The sequence below is a fragment of the Sceloporus occidentalis genome, unplaced genomic scaffold (assembly GCF_023333645.1).
Source record: "Sceloporus occidentalis isolate IW3139 unplaced genomic scaffold, rSceOcc1.0.p SCAF_29, whole genome shotgun sequence".
NCBI classification, from domain to species: Eukaryota; Metazoa; Chordata; class Lepidosauria; order Squamata; family Phrynosomatidae; genus Sceloporus; species Sceloporus occidentalis.
Genome location: NW_028317009.1, coordinates 10475080 through 10497436, shown reverse-complemented (window position 1 = coordinate 10497436; position 22357 = coordinate 10475080).

The following is a 22357-nucleotide window of genomic DNA, read 5'->3' as shown; positions in this document are numbered from 1 at the left end:
TACAAGGAGGAACGCAATGTAGCATTCAGGGTTATTAATGCAAATTGCTTTAAAGTGTTTTCTGACACTTTGAAATCTGTTACTGCATTTCTCGCTAAGTGAGTAAGATAATATATTTCTCTCACATTTTTCTTTATCTAAGCGCACATCATGTTTCAGCTAATAAGGGTTAGATCAGGGGACGTAACATAGAGAAAACTTTGCAGAACCTTCAAAGTCCACAACGAAAATCCTCTTTTGTTCCTTTTTAAACGTATAGAGGCTTTTTGGCTCCTTCCCGTCAAACAGTGTATTGATCATTAACACTAGAGACGTCTATGATTTGAGAATTGTTTGTGTTGGGCCACATACACTCTTAAAATAAAGTATTGGGATTCGAAGAGCTCCTTACGTTGACTGTTGCATCGTGAAGGACCAGCTCATTCTTTGTTGACTATGGTCGATCCTTTATAATCCATAGCTAAGCCACCAAGACGCAACGTGGCACCTTGCCTGCAAAGAAACAATTTAGTAAATTAACCCAGCGATTCTACTCTATAGGAGGCACATCTACCCAGACTTTTTTGTCATCATATCCGTCCATGGATCCTGCATGTGACATCACTGATAATACGTCGTTTTAAATTGTCAGCCGAGGAATGCACTCGTCATGCGACTAGCGAATGAATAATAATCTGCATTCTGTTATTTAGTTATAAATGCATTGTAAATGACTTACACAGAGTTGAGTGTGAGTTCCTTACTTACAATGCCGTTAATGCCCACTTCGCTCAATATGATGAGAGGGAGCGGCTCAGCGGGCCGGGACGCTCTGCGCTCTTCTCCTGCTTAGACATGAGAAGAGCATTTACATGTAATTTTATTTGTATTATAATATATTAATAACATAATAATAATTAATATCAGCTTTCTGTCAAATAAGCTTGCTTATAAGTGTGTGTATATGTTTGTAATATATCTATCTATATATATATATATACACGTATATACAGAGGACTATTACATATTGCGCTCCTTATATTAAGGAATTGTAAACAAAGCTCAAACTATATAACTCTCAACAGAAATTGGTAGCAAATGCTTAGCCAAGTATCTCTTTCTGTATTTTACTCCCACACAAACAGCTATAAAATATAAACAGCAGAATAAATTGCCCATCTGCTGCTATAAATCAAAACCACAATCTTCGCCTACTGTAACACAAGGCAAATACAATAACGTTAAATCCAGAGCTGCAGAAATGATCGAGCGTCCGGGGCAGCCGTCCTCCACTCTGTGGCCTGGGAACTGCACATGATCCGCCATTGAGCTATCACCAAGGAAATAAATCAATATTCTGCTATTTTTAGCCTCTAACGGCTTCCAATTTTTGATCTCTGTGCAGAGACGGTGAAATGTGTTTGCGCTGAAACCCGCCGTGGATTTGGAAACGACTCGGAGGCAAAGGCCTTGTTAACCCGGTGCAGAGAAATGAATTGGAAATGATTGAATTAACCCGGTGACCGCAGTTCTGTGACCGTGCCCGCGGACATGCTTCCCGCACCGGCGTCTCGGGCACATTTCTCTGGCGCAGTAGATTTCTGTATTTGAAAAGTTTGCTTACTGGAAGAATGTCTGCTTTTTAGTCACCACCTAAAACGAATGTGGCACGACCAATACACTCCTCATTTTACAATTATGATGCCATACGCCAAGAACACTTATGCCCCCCCATCCTGACTTGTTTTGACTATAGTCAAGTCTTTTAGGATTTTTACTATTTCCTTGGTGCAAGCCAATTCTCAAACCACAAGCCTAAAATGTTGGTAAATCGTTTGATGTCCACCCCAATTAATGAATACCCTACTCTTATTATTACCCTTACTGGGGCAGTACAAAATGTGGCTTGGAAGACTGAAGTCTCTGTGCATCACAACTGAAATGTAGGACTATTTTAAAGTAAAACTGATACAGCTTTGGTACGTTTAATTCATATTGTCATATTGTTAAAAGATACAGCGGTACTCTGAGCAAACTTGTCCTTTGCGAGGGACAAACATCTAATGCCAGGGAAAGGCACTGAGGAGAACTGGATCGATCACTTGAAAGTATCCCAGGTACACGGACTTTCGTGGACTCAAAACGACTGAAAATGCGATTCCTCTTCTGAGATTCAGGAATGCTAATAATAAGTTGTATCATGCGTTGATAGTTTGTTACTGCTTGTATAAACTATCCTCTCAAGCTGTAGATACAATTCCATATGAGTGTGAAAGGATGACTGCAGATAATGTAACTTTGCAGCGTTCCTGTTTCTTTATTGCGCCTGCCAGGAGATAAATACATAGTTCTATGGAAATGGCTTTTAGGGGGCTCATTCGGAAAGAACCGTGATTAAAATGTATTGAATCGCCCAACGCCTCTTACTCTCTAAGCACCTTAGTATGACAATGTTTAAGGTTTTGGCCTGTGAAGCTTAGTGTAGGCTGATTGGAAATTATTGGAGTGCTTCATTTTTTTAGGAGCGTTTCAATCTCTCGAATTGGACTTGGAATGTGGAAGACTGCATTCTACTTCAGCAGGAGAATCACACCAATAATTCTAAATCACTCTTTACTGTACAGACTCGGGATTCAGATCGCTCCCGTACCAAAGCATCAAAACAGAAAGGAATAACTGCTGTAATCACTTAATTTGGTCTATTGAAAAAGCCTACGACCAGAGCCTGTAACTCGCGAAGTCTGTGGAATTCATTCCTATATGTGTTTTGTTGGGAAGAACGGGAGCCTCTGATCTTCCCTGTATTGTATGGGGTCCATGGTCACCCAGTGGAGACATTCTCAATGTGTGCCTAGGAACTCCAGACTATGGGTTTTTAGTTAGTAGGATGTCAGACATGATTAAGGGGAGATTGTAAGATATTTGGACAATGCTATCATAATGGAGACTGGCGTGATGCATGTCGATCTTTCAGCTTGTGTTGGTGGGGTAAATGAGGGGTTCCAGTGTGTCTCATGTTGGGAACTTGTTGGTCGTCTGATGTTTGTGGCTCTCTGCGCAGGCCTTCGTCTCTCTGTGGTATACTTTTATTTGAATGTTTTATAAATGCTGAAATACTGTCTTACCCACACTCTCTCATTGAATAGCCTTGAACCAATCCGAAAACTTCATATTGGATACAAAAAGGTCAACATGAACAATGAGCTTCCTTTTAATACACGTCTTCCACACAGCCTACAAATAATTTAAATGTTTATTTTTTTTAGAAAAAAGTGTTAGTGGATAACTACTCCTCTGTAATAAGTGAGCTTTTGGTCTTTTTAGGTTTTAGACCCCTTGAGTAATGCATTGTTCACATGTTTAACGGGATATATACTAATTGGCCAAATTATTACCTTCAATACCTACGTATTCTTGGAAATTTAATACAATTAAGGAAACAGTCATTGAGATTTAGACATATTCATAAGGATCACAAGTAGGTTTTATTAAAATGTGTTTAAAACCAGCTTTTAGAATAAATTTGATTAAAATAGCAAACCATAATTCAATTTTTTTAAAGGTACAATAAATTTGGCAGAATTATTGACTTTATTCTCTTAAAATCATTAATTTGATGGAAGGAATTACACGGATAAAGCAGTTAGCCTCCATTAACATGACGGCAGCTTTTTACACGCTACAAGACTTTGTCAAACTAAAATTGAAAGCAGTTCCTCCGCTGTGTGACGGATCGCATGTCCTGAAGGCCAGTTTTACCTATAAAACAATTCCTTTCTGAACGCGCGTTCTCCATGAGGGGTGACTCGGATCTTGTAGTCGTTTGAATTGTAATGGCAGAGGAATAAGCACACTACCATACACCAACGTCAGGAATCCAAATACATGCAAGCCCTTTTTTGACAAATCCATGTGTTGGCTGCATTCTGTGTGTGCACGGCCCGTTCTCCTCTTTCGAGGGAAATAGTGAGCCTATTCAGTTCATAGCGTAACCAAAAAAAAATAAATTGCCCACCATGTTTATTTTCCTAATCAATAAGAATTTTGTAAAGATAAAATCCGCCAGTCGTAAAATATTGCCCCGATATAATCGTGTAGGCAGCGCAGACGGGACTACGGGATAACGGAAGCCACGCTTTCCGATCTCGCTTCTATGTTGCAGATGGCTTTATTGATACACTTTGCTAAGCTTTCCGTTTCAGATTCCTTGGGGAACATTTGCCATTTCATTTAATACAATAAGTATTTCTATGCCAAATACAGCTTAAGCTCTGTGCCGAAACCCGTGTTTGATTGTATGTTTAAGGGAGGCGATAGGCCGTCCGGGTTAAAGTATGTGGGAACCTTTTTTTTTTTTTTTCCCCCCTTTCTTTATATTTACCCCCAAATATGCAGACATCTTCTGCTCATATATTAAAGTGCTTGTATTTATTTATTTGTCGCTTGTAATTTCGCTCGTATTTGTATTGATTTTATTGATCACAAACGCTATAGATTTTTTCTTTACAGAAGTATTGAAGGTGTACGAAAGTGTCCTGCGGAGGCTCGACTGATGTCATTTATTGATACAGTCAGAGATGCAGATAGGTCTTGTAGATTTTCTGGATATGCTAATTAATAAAGTACAACCGACACAAATGAAATCCTCCTTTATTGCGCGCAGCGAATGTAGTCCGTGCAGGAAGATAAGTATGCCGCAGACTGGTCCCAGGAGCTCTCAGGACATATAAATTCTCGTCTGTCGCTCTCTTGTCCCTTGCGTATGAGGTAGCAGCACGCTCACGTCTGCCGTGTGATAGATGCAGGCTTTATTCTAATGCTGAAACCGAGGAGAGAGAAGTATGACAGAGATTAGCAAATGAAACTAAGCATAAAGAGATGTGTAAACTAGGGACGGGGGGAGACGCTAAAGAAAAACATGACTGATGAGACAGGTGAGAATGTACAATTAATAGATTTTAACATGAATAACAAAGTGTCGCTGCATACAAAGTAGTAGATAACAAGTCGGTTTCCTTTGGTTTTAATGGTCGGCTTGTAGGCATTTTTTTGCCTCTAGCTTCCCCAAGCCTGATAGCAGAATAGTAAAGTAGCATTAAGTGGGGTGTTTGTATGCTGGATGTACCGACCCGGACCGCTTGGTAAGTGAATCCATGCATTGTAAGCGGGAGTTTACATTACGGCTGCTATGTGACGCTGTAAATAGCTGTTACATATTGTCCCACAATGCTGGTGCTGCTCGCCAGCGGAACGGTAATCGTATAGAGCCTCTAACCACGTGGATGTTTACTGAGATTTGCTGAATGGCTGACTGTAAGTGATCAGCATAGTAAATTCATCCCATTTCCCTGTGATGTCCTATCAAAAAAATCAACTTCATAGATAAGTCACTTCATTAACAGATTGCGGTGAGTTGGTTTGGTTACAGTCTCTCCAAAGTCTGGCAGCTGTCCCGGTCTCAGACCCATCCGCTGCCGGTATTTAAAAGCCTCTTTTGTGTGCAGTTTTCTTTACATGTAGTTGACTGGCACGCTGGTTGGGAAGAGCTGGCACTTTAATGCAAATGACAGCTGTGTGGCCGCCTTAAGTTTTCATGCCTCCCCATTCAAATGCAGTGAGGCAATCAGAACATGTGCTCAGCAGAATTGTAGTTTGTAATGGCCATGGCCACATTTATGACGGCTCTCATTCCGTGCACTAAGTTTTCATTGTAGGGAACCCTCTGGAGAGTTACCCTATGGGGTAACGTAACCACTGGGAGAAACGCCATTGTCTGCAACAGCCCAACTTTTCTTCCTTTTCATGTTATCCGTTATGCTTTCCCCTTGTTGATGAACGGGCTAGTAGCAAATTCAGCAAGCCTGACACCGATATGGTTAAAGCCTTTGGTTGTCAAAGCCCTAGCCAGACTTTCTTCCCTTTGCGTTGTCTATTCCGAGCCTTTCTTAGAAATGGGTCTATTTCTGGCATAATCGTCACTTTCTTTTCCCGGTTCATCACGATCGAGCAGTTTGTCCATCAAGCTCTTAGACATTATGGAAAATTATGCTTAAGATCTTAAGTGTGTGCGTTTTTAGTCCATTATTACGCTGCTTTACTTATCTTGTTAACGTCAATGTTATCGCTCCGCCGTTATACACAGGACTTCCCTGGGAAAGGCCTTTAAGCGTCTTAATGCAAACGACTTCAGTGTTTGTGGGAGCGATTAAGAAAGACGGCTTCCCGCATCTGGTTTGTTCTGCGTTTCCCCTCGTGCGTATAAATATTGTCATTTTTAGAGCCCTATCCTATACATAGGATAGGCTTTAACTGCCCCATAGAGCTTACAATCTAAATAGGGAACTTGGAAGATTTTCTGGGCCATGGCGTGAAGTTGCTCAGTTTCTCCAGGTAAAGTCAAAGTCTTTGTGCTGATGTTTTGGGTTCCCAATGTATACGTATTTATTGGTTCCTGTTTAATCATTGATTACCGTATGGGTTATCTGCTATATATAACATTACGAGATGGATAACTTAGTAATGTGATCATGAAAATAAATGTTTTTGAAACTTTATAGCCAGTTGCTGTTGAATCCAAAATTTCCAAGTTAAATATTCTGTATCATTTTATGAGCAAATGCTGAAGATCACACCATTTGATCCTGATTTATAAATGTGACGAGGTGTTGGCACGAACCAGAGCAAAGTTAATGGCTTGATAAGTGATTTTCCTATTCGATATTTCCGCTGGTGAGAAAAAGCCATTCCCACATAAAATATCAAAAGTTACAACTCGCTTTTTCACCCCCCCCCCCCCCCCCAACAGATTGAAACTTCCACACGTTACATGAAGTGTGAGTAACAAATGATGATGTTCAGGTCACGGCACAAAAGTTTAAACATTTTTCAAGGTTTCTTTCTCAAACAATAATTCCTCATCCATTTAAATTCGATACAGAAACGTAGCAAGGCTCGGGTCAGCATGGACTCTTCTTAACTCCGCTTACCTAGCAATCGTCCTTTTGGCTTCGATGGTCTTTGTTGCCGTGCATGATCCTCAGTGAGGTCTGGCGGGTGTTAAAATGCCTGGCTGCCTTCCCCGTTCTGCAATGAACGCCTCTCTATCTTACAAAATAGCAAAGAATACATTTTGCACCATTCTTTGTTGTCAGAAATAATCACTCGGAGGTTCCGTTCTCCTATTGTGAGTAAAAACACACTTTTTTTACTGTCATGGTTCTTCCGCGTTCCCCCGTAATTTACCGTCATAGAATTATGCGATATATAAACGTAGTATTAACTTCAGAGATGAGAAGAACTCTGCAGTACGTCGGACGATTCGGGAACTTGGAATCCGCGATAACGTAAAAGGTACATGTTTAATGTAAGGAGTCACGCGTAGAAATTGCTTTGGCTTTTTGTGTCAAGTGGAAGTTGGTTAATCTCTGGATTCTGCATATCTATCTTTGACTGTCAATCAAAAGAGAATAAAGCCAAATTTCCCAGGTAATATCAGATGACTCCATGCCCTGTGCCGTTTCATGATGGATCTAATCAAACCGCTTTCTAGGGCTTCAGAACCGACAACAAGCGACCGAGCATTCAGTGGAGATTGTCACCTATTCCGGCAGCCGCCGATTGCTCATATTTACTTCCAGATACAGCATATTGAATTTTAATCGGATCTTCTATTTTTTTCTTTTAATAATATAGTTGTGTTTTTCGTCTTCACAGACAGAAGGATAAAGGTAAATCTGAGATGAAGAAAAGTGGATATTTATTTTAAAATGCAATATGTTATATTTAAATAAGCTTATAAAAGAAATGTTAGGATGGGTCGATTGCTGCTCGAAAAAGAAATCCAACAAATGCAAAATATGGGAATAAGCTACATAAATGAGCTTTTCTAAAGGGCTCGAAAATGAATGATTATGCCTCAAAGGGGCTTTATTGTTTTCTTACTTTTTTATTTCTATCACGCTCCCGGAGCATGCAATTATAAAAAGTGTTTGGTGTTGGCACGTATGTTTACCTTACAAGAATTTTAATATAAAGGGAAAGATAAAGCAATGTTCTCCAAGAGATTGTGTCAGATATTGATGGCAGAAGGCAGGCTTCCCAACGGCACGTCCTTCATGCGGAAAATATAAAATCTATATGATATTTATCTACCAAGTATGGATTTTTGGTTTTTCATTTTGAACATCCGAGATAAGGCTTCAGAAATGTTTCTCTTGGTGTGCTGTGATTTGACTCCGGAATTTGTAACTTTCTCTGCGGGTCATTTTCGGCGAGTACAAGGAGACGCTTATAATCCTAAAATAAAGGCCATTTCTAGGTAAATACAGCAGATATTTGCCTATAAACACAAACAAGTCCCCTTTTATTAAAATCCATTTGGCTTCTGCTGGTAGCGGTCGTATGAATGCAATAACCGATGGAGCCATCCGACGAAGCACGAATTAATGACTTTTTTTTAATGATTAATACGACTTATTTTAGAAAGTTGCTTTAAATCACTAAAGCCCTGGCACACATAGTAGAGATATCATATCTGTATGCAGCGTTTAGTTTCGGTATTGACTTTAGTTCGGCGTTTAATATATTTTAAAGGCTCTGAATGTCATATGAGCCGGGGGGGGGGGGGGATTCTTCTGATGGGCGATTCCGGGTCAGTCTTAGATGTTTTCACAGTCTAAAAGAGTGACGTCACAACACAGGATTTAAGTAAAAACAACTGCATGCGTCCTCGTAGAGCACAAACCCCATTTCTCTGGTCTTCCTCATACTGTCCACAGATCCATTTAAACGATTCAGAACATGTACCCTCACAGCTGAGCAAGATAATCCAGCGAAGGGATAAGAAAGTTAATCTCTACTGGAAATTTAACCCTAAATCCTGATGAATCGTGCAGAGCGATAGACTCTTCTCCTGCGCTTTGACATGCGGCTTTACCACTCGCCATAATGTTTGGTTAGACAGAGTTCAGCCGCGGCCTGACCCTTGTCCGATGTTCGTGGCTTCCTTTATTAAAGGGATGAATTCAATTCTGTCAGATATTCCGTTTTACATTGTTTCTAAATTCAGTGGGAAAAAATGACTACGTAGATCTTTGTAACACAAAGCAATTCCGATTACATCATTGGAGTCATCATGTGAGACGGTTATGTACAGAAACTGATGATTTATTTATTTTTTTACAGAAAGGTACGTGTAGCGTGTAAATGTGATAATCCTATACTTATACTGGGCTTTAACTTCTGTAACTTTATTTTCTTTTAAAGGGCATATTTCCTTTTTAAATCCAGTTTTAGCTCCACCCATTATCTTACGTTGACCAACCAGATCTTCCTATAGTGACTTCTATCTGATTCCTATGGGAGCCGTTCACAAAGCGGCCGTTCCTGGCCCTACGTTATTTTTAAATAAACCGCATGGAGCGACACAATTGATCGCAGATTTTATTCTGCATCTTTGAGTCAGACTTGGAATGAATATTTTGCCTCAGGAGCTTTTAAGGCCCAGATAGTTTACTTGATCATTATGTTTATTGTGGGCTTTGCAACAAAACGTTGTATTATTGATTGCAGACTGCGGTTGTTCTGCATTATATCTGATCGTGGAAAAACCAAGTCGTTCATTTTAAAGATAATGCTTCTGGCAGCAGAAATTCACTTTCTTTTTTGTGGACATTCACGCCAAGACAGCTTGTGTTTGACGGCAAAAACAGACTTACTGATTCAAAGGAGATGTTTGGGGGGGGAGAAATCTAATAAGTTCAGGGGTACGCACACAATGCAACCGAAATACTGGCGACATTTTATTTTAACAAAGTGGTGCTCTGATTATTAAAAAAAGAAAAAAGTTTTCGTAGAACAGCGTGATGTTCTGGGGTCTATTTGGTAACAAGTTTGCTTATTCCTTCTTTTTTGAGGGTCATATTCTGTGCTCCCATTTCATTTTGCATTCCCCCCCCCCCCCCCTAGAATATCTGGAATCGCACAAACAACACAGTTGCGTTTGGGTTGCAGACTGGGACTGCCACTTTAACTCTGAAAATCATTTTTATTATTTATTACTTTATATATTTGTTTTTCCGTTTTGTCGCCTTCAATCATTCTTGTTATTGGAGTTGAGAAAATAAGGCTTTTTCCTCAGCCTTGGAGCCGTACGCTAGACAACATCAAGCAGAAACCCTCTGGCAGAATACAGAGCTTATTGCTTTTTGTCTTTGGACAAAAGACAATTCCATGGTTGATTTGTTGAAATTATTTGCATTGCTGCCATTTTTTTTCTTTAATAATGCGGTATTTTAGGTATAGCAGGTTGCATTTTTTTTCAAATTAATTTTCCTCTCAAACATTTTGTTTGAAATTATATTTTGAACACATATGTCCCAGATTGTATTTTCTAAATATTATCGCCTAAGAAATATCGTAGGTCGTAGCCTCTATGGCCGGCCAGTGGGCCAGCTAATATATTATAATTATAATATATTTTATTATAGGCTTTCATGAGAACTGATCTCATTCTTTTCCATTCTTTTTTCAGATGGATTTAACAAAACATTTATTATTCGTTATTCTTGGAATTGAATGATCATCTATAACAGTAGAGGGTATGTTGGTGAGTCTGAGGTCAGGGCGAGTCCTGCAGCCGAGGAATCATGTTCTGGTCTTGGAGGAAGGATTAATGAGGTTTTGGTCTCTAGTAGCCCCGGTCTCTCTGGGTCTCCTTCCCTAAGCTGGCTTGTTTCCATGCAAAGGGCAGGAATATATTTGCCCCTGGATAGGGACCCTGTGCCGTGATGCCTGCGGCCGGGCTATTGTAACCTCAACTCGTTATTAGAAAATGAAAACCACATTCCTGATTGATCTTCTGATGATATTAGTTATTACCAAGGCAGGGGTAAATCTACGGATAATTTCTGCTCTGATCTGTCTGTATTGTCATCTACCTTCATCAGACGGATTTCAGCGAAGGAGCGAAGGGAGCTCAGTATGGTGCGACTATTTGATTTTTTATTTTTTTTTAAGTGCTTGAAAATAAATCTGTGATTGAACTGTGATGTTTGTAGAAAGCTGGATGATGATCAGAGGCTGCCGTTTGTGATTTGAAATAAGCCTAAAAATCAGACTTTTTAATCAGCCAGCAGAATATATTTTACATTATCCCATGTGATAAAATTATACATTTAAATTACACTCATGGATGTGGCATTTTTATGCTGGTCCTATGCAAAAAAAAAAACTGTAAGTTCTGAAGCTTTTCTGCAGATGGGGTATATTTACAGCTTCCGTATAACGGAGGTGCCCTGGGTATAACCCTGACAGGCGTAAATGTGCAATGGCTCGGCTCGGTCTAGAATGTCCCGGCCCAGATCGCTTTTGTGCGAATGGAACTTTCTTTTGCATAGTAGCCAAAAAAAACTCCAGCTCCACTAGGAATATTGGTTTATTCATTAAGTTTCGCATGACCTGCGTGGACGTTTTTACGTGTGCATGGCTTTACCGGTCCCAGAGAAATCACCTCCCGGGAAGAGACCGACTTAGCCCTGGGTAATGTATACTTAAGTTAGGAGAGGACTTTCTCCCCACAGCTCATGCTTAGCTGAAGATTATTAGTTTCCAAATTTTACATTCTAATCCATTTTATCGAGTATTGATGGGATCTCAATAAATGAATGTGTCATTACAGCAATTAAAGCAGACCCGAGTTCACCCAGCTATTCGGATTTTATTTTCTGTAAAAATTAGAAAAATATATATAATTTTTTAAGCCGATAACTTTAATAAGTCACCCCCTTGGGGAGAAGAATAATTAACAGATTGGTGTTACCTACTGGCGGTGAGGCTTTGTAAATTTCAATTAGTTCCATCAATCATTACATGTTAAATACTGCAAACATACAGTGCTACTAGATTACGTTTCCAGTGGAAAATATGTTTTTATTTTAATTACAATAGGAATTGCATTGACCTTCTCCACCATGTATACGTCTGTTTAATTTGAATACTTTCTCTGCCTCCGGCTGCCTTGTGAAGCGTAAACAATTAAATTAAATCATAGGAGTAATGTCACTGCTATATTCAGCTTTTTTCCTTCCCGTGGGCTGCTACGGAAAGTACTGAACCCGTTTCCCATGGAAAAGGTTCCACCGCAGGTGCAGGGAGAATAACAAAGTTCCACACAAAAAAAGACCATCTTTTGCTGTAATGTGCAATGCTTTTATTCCTTTATATACAATTATGCTCTTTTTCAATTTTATGCTTGTTCATGAAGAAAATATATTGCTATGGGCTGGGCCAAACCAGGGTTATATATGTATGTAAGTGTAAATGCACGTAGATGGAGGATTAGCCAGATAAAGGCTCGGTCCTAGTTACTGTGACTATGGTCCTGTGCGGCTGAGCGTGAAGAAGAAGGTGCGTATATATATATATATATATATATATATATATATATATATATATATATATAGATATAGATATAGATATATATATATATATATAGATATATATATAGATATATAGATAGATAGATAGATATATATATAGATAGGTGTGTATATATATGTAGATATGAAGTACTGCAGGTGTGAAGCTGTAAAGATAGATATGTTTATAGTTTATTTTTATCATCATGTGAGCGAACAGAAAGAGAACTCTAATATTAAATCAATATTTTGTGAGACTACCCTTTGCCCTCAAAAAAGCATCAATTATTTTTGGTTCACCCGCACAACGTTTCTGAAAGAACTCGGTAGGTAGGTTGTTCCAAACACGTTGGAGAACTAACCATAATTTCTCTGTGGATTTAATCACCCTCAATTGCTTCTCTCTCTTCGAGTAATCCCAGATAGGCTCGATGATGTAGAGATAAGGGCTCTGTGGGGGCCATGCCATCACTCTCAGGACTCCTTGTTCTTCTAAACACTGAAGATGCTTCTTAGTGGCTTTGGCTGTATGTTTTGGGTTATTATCATATTGCATTATGGATAAGTATCTGTCTGTGCTTCTCAGCATTGAGGAGACCATTAATTCTGATTGCAGAAATGCAACTCCAAACTTGCAAGGAAGGCCCACCACTGGTGACTGCAAACGCTCATTCTTGTACCGCTCCCTAGCCCTTGAGCCAAGAAGGCTGTAACAGCCTAATATTTCAAATTTTGACTCAACAGTCCAGAGCACCTGCTGCCATTTTTTCCTTCCTCTAGTTCTTGTGTTTTCTTGTGTCGCTTGGCCTTGTTTCCTTGTTGGAGGTAAGGCTTTTTAAGGCCGCAAGTCTTCCATGAAGACTGCTTCTGACCAAATTTCTTGGGACAGTAGATGGGTGTACCAGGGTCCCGCTGTTTTCTGCTAATGCTGGACTGATGACACTGCTTAACATCTTCCAATTACAAAGGGAAATAAACATGATGTGCCTTTCATCTGCTGCACTAAGTCGTCGACCACTACATCTACGGTTCTCAACATTGCTTGTATATTTGTGCTTGGAGAGAACATCTGCAAAGCCCTGTCTGCTTTACAATTATTGCCTAGGAGAGACCTTGCTGATGCAGCATTAATTCAGCCAATGCTGCTCTGATGGCACTTCTGTTTGCGAAGAGAAGGAACCATGATGTGTCTTTTATCCGCTGCATGAAGTTTCCCTGTCCAACGACTTTGTCTGTGGTTCTCAACATTGCCAGCTTCTTTGTGGTTCTTCAAAAGAGCTTGGACAGAAGATCTGTCTGCCTTGACAATTCCACCTGAGACGCGCCCTGCCAATGGAGAATAGCTACCTTGCTGTGCTCAGTCTTGCCATGGTGTATGACTTTTGACATTAAACTGTCTTCAGCTTAATAGCCACACATACTTTCAATCATCTCTTTTATTTTTCTTTACAGGCATCTGTTATGCTAAATGTTACAAAACATTTCATGTGAAGTTAGATCCAGGCCACGAGTATGGTTTTAACATATCTTTGAAGGTCCTTTGTGTACTGAGAACAATGACTCTTATCGTGCTATCAGTCTAAAATCCAAATGAAGGATATTTATTATAAGCTGCGGTGCTCGGTACGTCCCATGTAGACTGAGATTGCTCACGTTTTTTCTTTAGGTGGATATTATGTTGATCAAAGAACGTCTGCGTTTACCACCCTCCAGTCCTTATGTTCTCGGTAAGATGATATCAGACAGGACAGTTAATTATTGGTGTATGGCCCAGGGCTTAGGGTAATTAATGAAAGAAGCTGATAACTTGAATCTGTGCAGTTCGCAAAAGCATTAGCTAGAGTCAAATAGCTGGAGAATTAACGCGAAGAGACAGCTATTGATTGAATATGGATAAGGAGCCTTGTTTTTGCACATATGTTACAAAGGTATTTCATTCTTAATCCATTTTCAGTCTTAATACATTAGAGAGATAATTATTTTACAAAAAGTAACAGTAAGGATGAGTGCGGGGCTCAATAGAACACAGTCACTTATATATCCTGCTGCCACCACATTATATATATATATATATATATATATATATGTGTGTGTGTAGGGTATTTATTTTACATTGTAGCCTGGGGTAAGTGGATTTGCCACGTGTAGATAACTTCTTTATGTGCGTCTATACGTAATTGCTATAGTTTGCTAGCAACAGGTGTCTGTTACAAATTAATAAATCATTATTCCTAAACATGGGCCAGTGTTGCCTGGTGTTTCCGGTACGCGGGTTGAGTGTTGGTGCGCGAGAGCAGGTCTTGGCTGTCCGGTTTCCCGTTAATAATAATTAATCTGTAGAAGCGAGTAGGGTAAGTGCCCAGGTCTGCAGGAGGAATGCTGTTGGATTCAATATTTGGAAATAAAGTTTATTTTTTCTAAAACCCAGGTACGTTGCTGTGTTACATGAGCTCAGAAAACGGAAGGGCGATGTGCATTCTGACCATGGCCTCTGACACTTCGCGTGTTCCAGCAGTGTATTCCTATTTATTTAGTGTGGGCTGTGTGTGATAAGACGGAGGAAGCCGTGTGTTGCCTGGAGATTATTGTTAACTGTCTGTATCTTTGAGAGTCTTTGAGCCCCCGAGCAACTGAAACCCCTCGTTACTTGTTGTTATTTTTCTTCAGGCTGAGTAATGGTTGAAACAAGAGCTTAGCATAAAGCACGCAGCAGGGGTACATACACATCCTGCGCGTGCCACGAATGCTTAGTAGCCTTGTGATGAGGAATCTGCCAGCTTTCGATGAGAATGGACGCGTGTGCTGGGAGTAGTTTCATACATGATTCTTATGAGGACATTCTTCCAATCATACAGCGGCCTGGGTACTAATTGTACCGCGCAGTTTCTCCAGTGTATGTGTTGCTCTGTTCCATTGTGTCCTGCACCCTGCCCTGACTTGGCCTTGTGGAGTGCTGGTTGAATGACAGGGATCACATAACATCTCCCAGATACATTGGATTAAAACATTACAATCTTTGATAAGTACATGTAATTAGTGCATTACAGAACCCCCTGATGTTTGATGGCTTTTGGCATGCGCACAATGGTGGTTGTCCTCTTGAAGGGGTCATGCATTGGGTGCCTAGGGGTGCCAGGGACTAAGCTTGGGCAGAGTCTCTTAACGATGGGCTACACCACAAATGTATTCATCTTTCGGTGTGTACTTTCTGGTCAGTAACAATGGAACATAATTGCGAGATATGGTGCTTCTGCTTCCAAATATTCTTTAATCATCAAAAGAAAATGAGAAAGCAGAAAGTGAAGCACCAAAGAATTCTCATACAAAATGTTGAAATAAGATAAATACACGGACAAAGACATAAGCAAACCAATGCTCCTTATTTCTCCCAAACGTGATGATCTTGCCAAATTATTTGGGCACCAAATTGACTTTTCTAATCCACTCCAGTGCCGCGGGTCTGCGGTATTTTTACACTTCAGCAAGTGTGAAATTATTGACAAATTAATCGGCTAAAAGGAAATGTTCTGTAATTGTGCTTGAGGTTCTGTGCACTCTCCGCAGTGCTCGGGGGGTAGGTCGTTTTATGGAATATAATTGCCGTTGAGTGTTTTGCCACGTGTGGGTATGGGCTCTTACACTCCTATTTGGGAGTCTTCACCATCTCTGGAAAGAAGTTTGTGCGGCGGCAGAAGACTTGCCATAGTTTGGGAGACTTTTAAGAAATGTGCCGCACAGCTCAGGGATATGGATACGAATGGGAAATAAATGAAAGTACAATAGAAGATTGATCAAACCTTTATCACAGCAGGGGGACGCCAAGCAACTCCTGCTAACCATGTCTGGGACTCACCGTTTCATTAAAATCCTCTAATAGTCTTTAATGAAGGCAAGTATTTAAGTCTCGTCAGCAAAAGAAAGAAACAGGAGCGAGGAAGCCATGACTGTGAGCGGTAAAGTGCAGACAGCGGCTAAGGGTTATTGTTCTTACTTCAATCCAAATGTCAGGCTAATTGCAATGTTTACATCTAATATTAACTCCAAAGGACTTGTAAAACGTGAGTTGCCCTGTTGGATAGACTCAAATGCAGATACAAGGTTAGACGAGTCTGAATTATTTATGAACATACAGCTTGGATGGTATAGGGGAATAATCTCAACTACAATCCACCCAAGTCCAGCTTTTCACCTTAGTAACCGTCCTGAAAAGCTGGTATATTGTTCAGCACCCATAGCTGCATTGATGTGGAACATTTTAAAGCCCCCTACTGTATTCTACATCTACTGCATATTGTATTCTGCAACATAACAGAAGCCTCTTCTGCGTTGGTTCTCCCCATCGAATATCTGTATCTTTTTCAATATGGACAGTAGGCTCGCTGCCCTCCAGTCTGTTTGACCCGTTTTTTTTTATATAGGCAGGTATTTATTCCTTTGAGTGAATTCACTCCCTGCTCAGCTCTCGGTTTCCCCTATCATAATTACCTAAATTTAACAAGAATCTCCATATCTTTGGTGACTACAACTAATCCCATCAAATGCCTTTCACTAGCGGAGGTTTAAAGCTTCATTCTCCTGCATCCGACTTGCCTTGTGGACAACGTGATGTCCTGCAAGGAAAGACAATTAGACAGTATGCTCTTGCGATGTGGTGTCTCTCATCTGTTGCCATCATTACTCTTCCTGAAGCTGTCCCACCTGCCATCTCAAAACAGATGTTTAGACACATGTATCTGATGTAATATAACCAGGACCTAGAACACAAGGCTTCATCGCTGCAGGACCTCTTCCAGTTTCGAAGGAGACAAAAGATAATCCTGATTACCAAGGTCAGACATCTCTTCACCTGATCCACTTAGTCTGGTAACTTGGGTTTCACCATGGTAATCACCACCGCCTATTTGCTGGTGCAGTCCCCCTGCCATGTTAACACCGTTTCATGTTGGCCGCTTTGTTTAGCGTTTAGTTTTTCCGTTACGCAGTATCAGCAGGTGGATTTTCATGACCCTTTTCCAACTCTTTTTTGGCAGAATTTCAAAGTATACGCTGTTGTAGCTCAGTAGCACATCAGAGCTTTCTGCGAGGAAACGTGTCTTTTGGTTAGCATTGTGCATTAAGAGAAACGTGTGATGGAAAAGAAAATGATCTGTCTTTTGACAAATTTGTTCCAATTTGTGTGTTTAGTGTTTAATATGTATTGTTTTGTCTAGCGGTTTGACATTTGTGTGAGTAAAGCATGCTTGTAGTAGGGGGTCAAGGACAGCTAATTGGATGGACCAGCCCAATGGCGGCACTCATAGACGTTTTTTAATGGTTTCCTCTTCATTGATGATAGTTTGTGGAACTGGTTGATAGTTGGATTGTATATTGTAATTATGGTTTAATATATTGGACCAGAAAAAGGGAGCAATGAATTGATCTGCTCAGTATTGCTCACTTGTCAAGCACTGGATAGGTCATTTTCTGTACAGATTGCCCAATAGTCCAATATCCCTTTTAGTGACAGTGAGCCCATGGTTGGCTACGAATGGGATTTGACACCATTGTGCCACCCAAGGCCAAAACCCATGATTTACAGGGTCTAGTGAGGGTTAATTGGTGTTGGAAGCTTAGTGCCTTTTACAAGACATTAAAAGTATATTAATAATCTAAAGCTGGCTTTTAACTGCTTCTTATACAAATTCTTTGTCAAAAAAATGTTCACAGCTGTTCCCATGACAGGTGTTTTCTTTCACCCTTCTGTATGAATGATCTGGTTTCCTCCAGGGACTAGCTGGGTCCATCACTCTGGTGGGTGCTGTTTAAAGCTGGTGTTTGTTTATTAGCAGTCCCTACACATTGTGCTCCGGATACAATTATCACATTTCAGGTTTTTTGTGTTTTGAAAGACTGACACATCTTTTTTTGCAGCTTTTTGAAAAAGTATAACACACACGCTAACGCTCATATTTACAGCAGAGGGTTGTGCGTTTAGTTGTGTTATCCAGCTTTTTTATGGGAGAGGGGATGCGTAGCCTTAGGGATCAGACCTCAGACAGCGGCATCATGAGATATTCTTTTTTTCTATGGTGCAATGGTTCTATTCTATGGTGCAATGGTTCTATTCTATGGTGCAATGGAATCAGGGGTCATAAATCAAAGCATGTATTTCCCTAAAAGAAAAAACAAAAACAGTCAACCTGCTGAACCTCTAGATGTATTTCTATTGCTATCTGGCTATATAGTTCTTGAAGACAATAAGCCGGCTAAAGGCTGCCCGTTATAAGGAAGCGCGTTTTTCCTGGTGTCTAATATTACAATCTGCAATCGGTTTGCTTTTAAGACTCATAATGAAAGTAGATTTTGTCACGTTTTCTACTAGAGAAGCCACACATTATCGCCATGCCTGGCTGGCTTCACATACTGCCATAACAAGCTCAGACGCAAGTTAACTAAGCATTTCTTTTTATTGTTTTGCTGCAGTCCCACTGTGATTCTGATGAACATCTGTTCCATTATAAGGAGCGCACAGAGAATAACACTTGTCTCTCCTTGTTCACTAATCCAGACGTGAATGGGCATACGCTATTAGTGCCAGGCAGTGGTGCTTGTATCCATCTCTCATAAACTGATGTGCAGAGCTTTACTGCTTCCGACGCTCCTGTGTGTCAATAAATCTGCCTTTCGCAGCGTTCTTAGCACCTGTAACGGAAGCTCTTACGATTCTAGTTCTCAGCATCCCGGGTTGTTAGTGTATCCTTGCCTGAGCTTTGGTGGATCAGGTTGGGAGTATGAAGATATGCAGATGATAAAGTGATGAAGACCCCAAAGCAGCAGACCGCCACATTGCCTCCATACTCTGCCCCAACCGTTGTAGAGTTGGCATCTAAGAGTGTTTATTAGCAAAACGTAAAGCTAAACGTGGTATGTTAACATGTTATTAACAATTTCTGTTTGTCTGAAATAATAAATACCTCTAGAAAAAGCAGCGCTGCCAAAATAAGAGGGAAGTAAAAGGTGGGTCTGCTTAAGGAGCTCTTAAATCTACGAACAATCAGAGCCGACCTGAGCATCTATCTTTTCCAGAGCCCTTTTTTTTTTTTATGGAAAAAAAACAGTTCTATTTATATAATGTTTGTTTTTTAATAGAACAGGCATTTGTTTGTTGTTGTTGTTCTGCATTTACCGGATGTATATACGTTGGCAGAGAGCTTCTTTCCAGGCTACCGGCTTCTCTTATAAATACTTAATTGTAGCAAAAACAAAAACAAGTGAACGCACATGCCAAAGAGTATTACCGCTTCTTTCGTCGTTACATGCGACAAGCCAAATTGGTTTTACAGAGCAGTTAATTGATACCGGGTGGGAAAAGGAACAAAATTTCATAAAAACAAAGGAGCTGGTTTGTAAAATAAGGAGGATCACATAGAACGGCCCATAGCTCGTGATACGGAGACAGGATACCGGCAGACGGTTAAATGATACAGATACTACGCGGGGTCACACCGCTCCAACATTTGGGAATATAGTGCTGTCTCTCGCTGTAGGGGGCACAGTATACCCCATCTTCAAAACGAGGGTTAAAAGCATTCTTTTAGTATATTTCTGTCTAACCGCTTCGAAGAGAGAGGGATAGTGGCTCAGAGCTGTATGTCTTTCTTAACCTACAGACTTAGGGATATAACCACAGTTCCCAGCCATAAATAAGACGTATCATTTTATCAAACCCTGAATGAATAAAAATACAGAGCGTTAATAATTCACCTGGATGAGGTAACAGGTTTATTAGCTGTGGAGTTAAAGGGCCCCGGTTCTTCAGAGCACAGACTGAGTCACCGGTAGAACGAGTGCCCTTCAGGGAAACTGGCGATAACGAGGGGCACCCTTACGACATCGCTGTCCAAAGACCTCGCTCTGATTGATCAGACTTTGTAGCCAGATACAAGGTAATGATGTCTCCGTTTACCAATTCGATCTCTTCAGAACAGACACTAAAACCACTGTTGGCTTTACTGTACGGTTGGAGAATTACTCAAAGCTGCGCACTTTGATAAGAAACAGTCTATTATAATATTGCCCGAAGCATCTCCTCCCATTAATTCTCCTCCGAAGAAGCAGCTCGCTCAGGAAACCACGGCAGAGGTGAAGGATAGTTCAATAATACATTGACGCCCCGACCACATGGCAGAGCTCCTGTTTCATACAGGTTCCATGAAATACCCTCTCGCAGAAGAAGCACGGACTCGGAACGCTCAGACGTATGCCCAAACCCTTAATGTTCAGGGCCAGCTCAGCCCTTATTTCCAAGAGCTTTGCCGGAGGTGACCCTAAATGTCACATAGTGAATTCAGGGAACTGACGGCATCATTCTCCTGCGTGATCTCCTGCGTGATCTTCTGCTTTAGTGAACAAACCCCCCAAATCCTCAAACGCTGTAGTGAAAGATATCAGACGGTGCTGTTAACCTTTGCTTCTCCGGTTAGTACGATTGGGTAAGATTAAGACAAACCTTCATTCTGAGTTTTAATTTGACTCGGAATTCTGAGCTTTGCAGATTCTCTTTATTAAGATTGTGTTATGTAAGCGTAAAAGTTACTGAAAGACAGCTCTGATTTATATCCAATGCGAGGAGCTTTCTGGAATTAACGTATAGATAGACTGAAATCTCAGAGGTTTAACTAATCCAAATGCTACATTAAACACTTAATATTCCCCACTCGTCAATGTGATTGACACTGCAAATATGTATTCTTGCTGGTAAAAGAATTAATATATTAGGCGCATATTTGTCCTTAAATACATTTGACATAATTAAATGTACATCATGGTTTGTTAACGTAATCTTGCTCTCAAGGCGTATGGCTTATTGGATCCATTAATACTGTTATTAGATCCCAGTCAACACCAGCTAGGTACAAGCAGGGCTTTAAGTACCAGACCGTGACGCGCTCACCCAAACATTACAGCTAATTGTTAATCGGGTATAATATATGAACCTGGGGTTATTATGACTAATACACGGCCTGTTCGCTCTAAGCTATTTCATGTTAATAACATTTCCCTGTTTGGTAGATTGCTTGTTTTAAGACTAAATTGAGCACAACAGATGTCAATTTAATAACAGCGCTCCATTTCTATATAAAGAATAAAAAAACCCACACCGTTCCCAGTGTTTTAAATACAGGAAGCTAAGGAGCCGTCTTAAAAACGTTTCTTCACTTGGCTTCGGCGTAACGTTTCACCAGATGACCAAAAGGTTTCAGGGCCGGTACCCCCTGTTTGCGTTTTCATTGTAATAACGAAACTTCTATTCTGGGTTTTGAGGGGTAACAGCCGCTTCCCCCACATGAAAGGCTCGTTTCATGGTGTTGATGAATCCACTATAGCGCTAGGAGCTCCGAGCTGCCGTGTGGTCGCAAGTCTTCCCGTTTCTTTGTCTTGTGTGGGGGGGAGGGGGTGTTCTCTTTGTCATGATAGATTTCTCACGGTTTTCTATTAGTAGAAAAACTTTACGGTATGTTTCCTTTTATATTGTCTTCCTGTAAAATCCGGCAATGTTCTGCATTGTGCCGAATAAAGACTTCAAGGTGCGAGCCAAGGTTAAATCTGAGTTGTCATCTACACCAATAAACATAACTCAGAAGCACTAAATTGGGTAACTAGCATACAGCGCTTTTCCTTGTAAATATAATTTTCCATTTGCAAAGTTCAGACTAAATTGGATTTTGCCTCCTTGTTTAATGTAGCAATAAAAGCAGTGGTTACCAGCTGAGGATGCCAAGGTACCCAAAGCCGCAAATATATTATTATCCTCGTCTGTGCACCATAAAAGAACCAACTTAATGCCATCAAAGGATGCCATGTTCCCCGATGGGCCTAGAAATCCCCTCCATATTGATTAGAGACACGCCGGCCATCATATTCACTGTAATGCATACGGTAGCATTAGAGTGCCACATTTACATTAACCTTTTCTCCTGGGC